Below are 7,801 nucleotides of genomic sequence, written 5' to 3' on the forward strand. Positions count from 1 at the left end.
GGTTGGCCACATATATAAGACCTGGTGACCCTATGCTCGTCACAATTTACCCCGGAAATAGGCAGAGTAGGGAGAGATGCTGCTGAGCTAGGGACAGAATTGGTGGTTGTTTTAGTCAGATTTTCCACAGCTATATATACATCATACATATAACAGTCCTTCTAAGGACTAATTCAGCTACATATATTGCTGGCGAAAGCAGGAGTTAGGCAGGCAGGGTTTGTAGACAGTGTATATAGCACATTAAGGTCCATTGCACGTTCTGTCTGCTGCTGAAACATATATCCATAGCCCTATGTATCAGGGCTATTTCTTTTTGTCTCTTAATCCTGATTATTTGCTTAAAAAGCAATACAGTACTCCATTTTATTGCTCCATTTGCTTGTTAGCAGAATACAGGTATATTTTTTTGATTTTATTCGCATTGCTGTATTGTGTAAACAAAGAAAGTTTTCCATTATCACACGTGATCCGATATTACTGCGATAATAATGGTGACATTTTTGGAGAGTGGCAAATATTCTAGTCAGTTTAAAGTCAGCCAGCTGTGTTTTGTTGAACCTATTCACACTTGTTCGCTGACCAATACCACATCTATAAGGCCACTTCCTAAAACCGTGGTCATCAGACGTGATCCCATATTACTGCAGTAATAATACAGACATTTTGTGGAGCATGCCAAATATACTCCATTTAAAGCCAGCCAGCTTTCTGTTGTTGAACCTATTCACACTTGGTCTCTGACCAATACTATACTACAAGGCCACAGCCTAAAACCGTGGTCATCACACGTGATCGCATATTACTGCGGTGATAATACAGACATTTTGTGGAGCGTGCCAAAAGTACTCCATTTAAAGTCAGCCAGCTGTGTGTTGTTGAACCTATTCACACCTGGTCGCTGACCAATACCACATCTATAAGGCCACTTCCTAAACCTGTGGTCATCAGACGTGATCCCATATTACTGCGGTAATAATACAGACATTTTGTGGAGCGTGCCAAATATTCCACTCCATTTACAGTCAGCCAGCTGTGTTTTGTTGAACCTATTCATACTTGGTCGCTGACCATTACCATATCTATAAGGCCACTTGCTAAAACCGTAGTCATCAGACGTGATCCCATATTACTGGAGTAATAATACAGACATTTTGTGGAGTGTGCCAAATAAACTCCATTTAAAGTCAGCCAGCTGTGTGTTGTTGAACCTATTCACACTTGGTCACTGACCAATACCACATCTATAAGGCTACTTCCTAAAACCGTGGTCATCACACGTGATCCCATATTACTGTGGTAATAATTGTGACATTTTTTGGAGAGTGCCAAATATTATGCTCCATTTAAAGTCAGTCAGCTGTGTTTTGTTGAACCTATTCACACTTGGTCGCTGACCAATACCACATCTATAAGGCCACTTCCTAAAACCGTGGTCATCACACGTGATCCCATATTACTGCAGTAATAATACAGACATTTTGTTGAGCGTGCCATATATTACACTCCATTTAAAATGGTAAAAGCGCTTGGCAAGTGACGGGGATGTGGATGTGATGGTGATGGTGCACGCAGAGGCCGAGGCCATGGGCAAGATGGAACTGTGCCTGGTGAGGGAACACAACAAGCGCCCACATCATGTCAAACTACCTTCTTGTCCCAATTTCTAGGTGGCCGCAGAACACCACTATTGAACACAGAGCAGTGTCAAAAGGTTGTTGGTTGGAATGGAAATAATGCTTCCAGCCAGTTTGCCACCACCTCCACCACCCTGTCTTCCACACAGTCAAGTCTCAGTAGCCGTGAGTGAGGACCACATATTCCTCACCCTGATCCTCTTTCCTCCCACTATGCTTAGTGCCCAGAGACAACTGATGCCACACTTGGACACTCCGAAGAGGTGTTCACTTTTCCATTTATAGATTTGGGCCTCTCGCCCAGCCAGCTTCAATCGGGGCAAGAGGAGATCGCATGTAGCAATGCCCAAATATTTGAGCAGCCACAGTCACACAAAGACGACAGTGGAAAAGTGCAATTACTGTCTCAAGAGGTGGATGTTGATGATGATGATGAGACAGAATTGCCAGCAAGTCAGGAGGAGGCCCAGGGTGCATACGTGGAAGACGAGGTGGTGGACGATAAAGTTACTGACCCAACATGGCAAGGTTACATGCATATCGAGGACAGCCGCACACAGGGGGAGGGAGGCGTAGCACCAAAACAGACAGGAACAAGCAGTGGGGTGGCCACAGACACAAGATGGGCAACTCTTCCCCGGTACACCAACACGAGGGAATTCGCCAGTCCAACTGTTAGGTCTTCCAGAGTCTGGCTCTTTTCTAAAGGCTGTCCAGATAACCCCAAAAAGGCCATTTGCAACATGTACCATGCCAGCATCAGCAGGGGCAGCAAAACTACCAGGCTCGTGGAGATGGAGTTTTTCACAACCTGATGGCGGCGGTCGTCCCTCAGTACTCAGTCCCCAGCCGCCACTATTTCTCCCTGTGTGCCATCCCCGCATTACACAAAGGCGTGTCCCAGAACATTAGCCGTGCCCTCAACATTGCAGTTACTGGGAATGTCCACCCAACCACGAACATGTGGACAAGTGCTTGTGGCCAGGGATGGTACATGTCGCTGAACTCGCACTGGGTTAATATAGAGGAAGCTGGGACCCAGTCGGACCTGCGGGCCCTGGGTCAATCAGGGTTGCCTCCACATTTTACAGCTCCTGCACCTCCTCCTCTGTCTCTATCTCTGAAATGACCACATCAGTCGGAAGCTGGAAGCACTGCAGCACTGCCTCGGCCAAGTGGCAACAGGCACTACTCTAAAGAGTTGTTGACAGCTGTAAATGAGCAGGTAGATCTGTGGCTGTCACCGCTGAACCTACAGCCAGACATAGTTGTGTGCGGCTTGTCTGTCTACTGGAATGCTCACTGCTCACAATTAAAGAAGAGGCATTGTAGGTGCAGCACAATGAAATTGAGCAAGGAACCATACAGGGTGATGCCACACAGCCCAGCATAATCTCATCCCAATGCTGATTGGGTGCTAATGAGGAGGAGGAACAGGAGGAGGAGGAGCAGGAGCTGGTTTCCTGAGCTAGAGACGGTACTACCCACGCAACATTCATACCGTCTGTTCATCATGGATGGCCTTATGAAAGAGAGAATGAGGAGGATGAGTAGGAAAGCATGGACAGTTATCCTCTTGGTCAGGACAGGGAAGACTTGGCTGATACCAGTCTGGCACAGATGGCTGACTTTATTTTCCTCTGCCTTTCCCGTGACCCTCTCGTTATACGCATTTTGGCCAACAGTAATTAATGTTTAGGCACACTTCTAGACCCACGCTACAAGGAGAACTTTCTATCTCTCCTTCCCTTGGAGGAGATTTCTAGTAAAATGTTGCAGTACCAGAAGGCCCTTGTTGCAGAATTATTAAAAAAATTCCCGTCTGAAAACGCTGGTTGCAGAGGTCACAGTTCCTTGAACAACGAAAGCGTACAGGTGAGGGAGACACAAATATGACACAGCAGAGGCAGGGGAACACTGTCAAAAGTCTAGGACAGTCTTCCCCGACCCTCCCAGAGCCCAGGCCCTGATGCACGGGGTACTCTGACAAGGAGGGAAAAGTTTGGAAGATGCTGGAGGATTACCTTGCCGACTGTACCAACGTCCTCCGTGATTCCTCTGTGCCTTATAATAATTGGGTATCCAAGGTGGATACATGGCAAGAACTGGCTCTCTACGCCTTGGAGGTCTTGGCCTGCTCTGCCACTAGCCTCTTGTCAGAGTGGGTTTTTAGTGCCGCTGGGGGTATTATAACTAATAGGCGCATCCACCTGTCACTGCATACGCAATAACAGTATAGGAGAACCGCTCCTTTATAATGGGAACATTTTTTTACTGAGGCCCTCCTCTATGTTTCTTCAAAGGGTTATTTGCCTCCAAATTTTTGGCAGCCCTTGCAGTCACTGCATATGCAATAACTGTATAGGAGAACTGCTCCTTTATAATGGGAATATGTTTTTTAAAGGAGGCCCTCCTCTATGTCTGTTCAAAGGTGTATTGGGGTTTCTCCAAATTTTGGGAAGGCCTTGCAGTTACTGCATACGGTTACTGCATACGCAATAACAATATAGGAGACCCGCTGCTTACTAATGGGAACATTTTTTTTAAATGAGGCCCTCCTCTATGTGTCTTCAAAGGGGTATTGGGGTTTTTACAAAATTTGGGCAGGCCTTGCAGTCACTGCATAGGCAATAACTGTATAGCAGAACTGCTCCTTAATAATGGGAACATTTTTTTACTCAGGCCCTCCTCTATGTGTCTTCGAAGGGGTATTGGGATTTTTCCAAATGTTGGGCAGGCCTTGCAGTCACTGCATACACAATAACAATATAGGGAACTGGCTCCTTAATAATGGGAACAACAAAGCATAGCCAGCTGATGGCACTCTAACAATAGTGAGAACCGACTGCTGGCCCTTTAACAATAGTAAGGGCCACCTGATGGCACTATAAAAATAGGCTTTGTGACTTTCAGAGTTCCTCCTTCATAAATGAAACAGGATGTGTCTGATCATGTCTCACATACCACATGGGCAGATAAGGTAGTAAAATGTTAAAATGACATTTACTGGTGAATGTATTTTTCACCGTTGAAGGCAATGCAAAAGTGCAAAAACGCATCAAAAACACTATGTGTGAACATAGCCCAAGGTGTGGAGGAGCATTTTTTGGGGAGTTATTTATTTTGTTAAAAAAGAGTAAAAATTGCAGGAGGCAGAGTCACCGCAAGAATGCCGGCAAAGCCGCCTCAGGAAAAAGAACCCCAAGATGTTTCTGAAGTGGCTTTACCTGAATAAACTTGGTAGCTTCATCTAAAAGACCCAGTGTGCACATAGTCTTACAGTAAAATGCCTCTTTCCCAATTTATCGGTCATTTCTTTTCTCCCTTTTGCTTAAATGTGCTTTCACCGAGGGATAAAATTACACCCACTGCCTGGGTGGATCAGAGAAATGCGGTGTATATAGTATACAGTACAGACCAAAAGTTTGGACACACCTTCTCATTTAAAGATTTTTCTGTATTTTCATGACTATGAAAATTGTACATTCACACTGAAGGCATCAAAACTATGAATTAACACATGTCGAATTATATACTTAACAAAAAAAGTGTGAAACAACTGAAAATATGTCTTATATTCTAGGTTCTTCAAAGTAGCCACCTTTTGCTTTGATGACTGCTTTGCACACTCTTGGAATTTTCAGTTGACAGGCGGATGCGCCTATCAGTTATAACGCCCCCCGCGGGACTAAAAACCCGCTGTGACAAAATGCTAGCGGCAGGGCAGGCCAAGATCTCCAATGCATAGAGAGCCAGTTCTTGCCACGTGTACAGGTTGGATACCCAATAGTTATAAGGCACAGAGGAATAATGGAGTACGTTGGTACGGTTGGCAAGGTACTCCTTCAGCATTTTCCAAAACTTTTCCTTCCTTGTGAGAGTACCTCGTGCATCAGGGTCTGGGCGCTGGGAGGGCTGAGAAAACTGTCCAAGACCTTTGACAGTGTCCCCCTGCCTCTGCTGCATCTGGTTTGTGACTCCCTCTTCTGTACTCCTTTTTTGTCCAACGAACTGTGACTTGTGCCTCCAGCGTTTTCAGATGGAAATTTTTTTAATAATTCCACAACAAAGGCCTTCTAGTACTTCAACATCTTATTAGACCTCTCCACCATGGGAAGGAGAGATAGAAAGTTCTCCTTTTAGTGTGGGTCTAGAAGTGTGACCAACCAGTAATTACTGTCACCAAAAATGTGTAGAATTCGAGGGTCACGGGAAAGGCAGCCATGTGTGCCAGACTGCCAACAGTCAAGACTTCCCTGTCCTGACCAAGATGAAGACTGTCCATGCTCTCCTCCTCGTTCTCCCTCTCCTCAGGCCATCCACGCTGAACAGACGGTATGACAGTTGTGTGGGTAGTACCATCTGTAGTGCAGGAAACCAGCTCCTGTTTCTCCTCCTCCACTTCCTCCTCCTCCTCCTCATTATCATCCAATCCGCATTGGGATGAGATGAGGCTAGGCTGTGTCGCATCACCCTGTATGGTTCCTTGCTCAATCTCATCATGCTCCGCCTGCAATGTCTCTTTAATTGTGAGCAGCGAGCGTTTCAGTAGACAGAGAAGCGGGATGGTGATGCTAATTATGGCATCATCACCGCTCACCATCTTGGTGGAGTCCTCAAAGTTTTGGTGGATGGCACAGATGTCTGACATTCACGTCCACTCATCAGCTTTTATGTGCGGAGGCTGATCTGAATAACGACGGGCGTGTTGAAGCTGGTACTCAACAACTGCCCTCTGCTGCTCACAAATCCTTTTCAACATCTGCAACGTTGGGTTCCAATGCATGGTGACATCACACATCAGTCGGTGAGCTGGAAGCTGCAGACACTGTTGAATCACGGCGAGGGCGGCGGAAGCTGTAGGTGACTTTCAAAAATGGACACACGCGCGGCGTACCTTGACAAGCAGCTCAGGTAGATCCATGTAGATTTTGAGAAACCGCTGAACCACTAGGTTGAGCACATGGGCCAGGCATGGTACGTGTGCGAGCTTCAGAGCCGCCAACATGTTCCGGCCATTGTCACACATGATCATGCCTGGCTGTAGGTTCAGCGGTGACAGCTACAGATCTGCCTGTTCTTTCTATGTAGATAACCTCAGCACACCAAATGGTAAAATTTGATATTTTTATTGGCAGTCCACAGTAATAGACGTTTCGGTCGGCAAGACCTTCATCAGTGTACTGCATGTGAAATAAGTGAACAAGTGAACAAGTGAACAAAGCAAAACATCTTGAACACAGAATACAAAACAAAAACGTCATAGTATTTCAGACAAATAGGTCACAATGTCACATGATGTAATATCCTATGATTAAATGATAGAAATACAGATTCAGACAACCTACCCAATTACTGGGAAGTGGGGCAAGGGATTGGAAGGCACAGTGTCCCAGTGCTGGGATTCATATAGGAGGAAGGCATGAGGTGGATAAGTGGAACGTAGTGCCGAGCTGTTATGTAGCAGTATCAAGCTAGGCTGAAGACATACCTTAGGTGCTGTGATGGGAGAGGATGCTAGCGTGACCGCGGTGTCCACCGCTGGTATTGGGCATGGTGGTGACCATAAGGTCCTGAATATATATCGTGGGGGGGCGGGACTAGAATTAGCTAGTAGCCAGTGCGAAGGATAGAAGGCGCAATGTTGTGTGCTGACATCCGGTGACGTTACCGGAAGTGACGCGGGACTATGAGTGCTCGTGTCTAATTGGTCCAGAACCGCACATGCGCACGTACGTGCTTGCCACCCGGCGTAATGATGCGTTCCAGGAGTCAGGAAGTAGCGTCATAAGTTGGTCAGGTGCGTTCCACTGCGGGGATATACGGCCCAGGGTGCGTTCCACTGTAGGGGTGAGTTACAACGAATCTGGAACATAAAAAAAACAGAATTAGGATACAGTACATAATACAAGTTATGATATATTGTACTCTACCAATGTACACCTTTGAAAAGTGTCCATCAGTGCCAACCGTATCATTGTAAATTGAATGTATGAGAACAGGAGTTTTACATGAATGAGTGCAAGTCGTAGTCCCTGTTCAGTCCTCTTGGGGACAAGGATTGCAACTCATGAATCCAGTATGCCTCTCTCTGTTTAAGCATCTGGATAATGTTGCCACCGCGACGAGGTGGCTGAATCTGCTCAATCACTTGAAAGCGCAGT

Source organism: Phyllobates terribilis, unplaced genomic scaffold, assembly GCF_046119375.1.
Source record: "Phyllobates terribilis strain yellow unplaced genomic scaffold, ASM4611937v1 Scaffold_5__5_contigs__length_657084704, whole genome shotgun sequence".
In the NCBI taxonomy this organism is placed as follows: Eukaryota; Metazoa; Chordata; class Amphibia; order Anura; family Dendrobatidae; genus Phyllobates; species Phyllobates terribilis.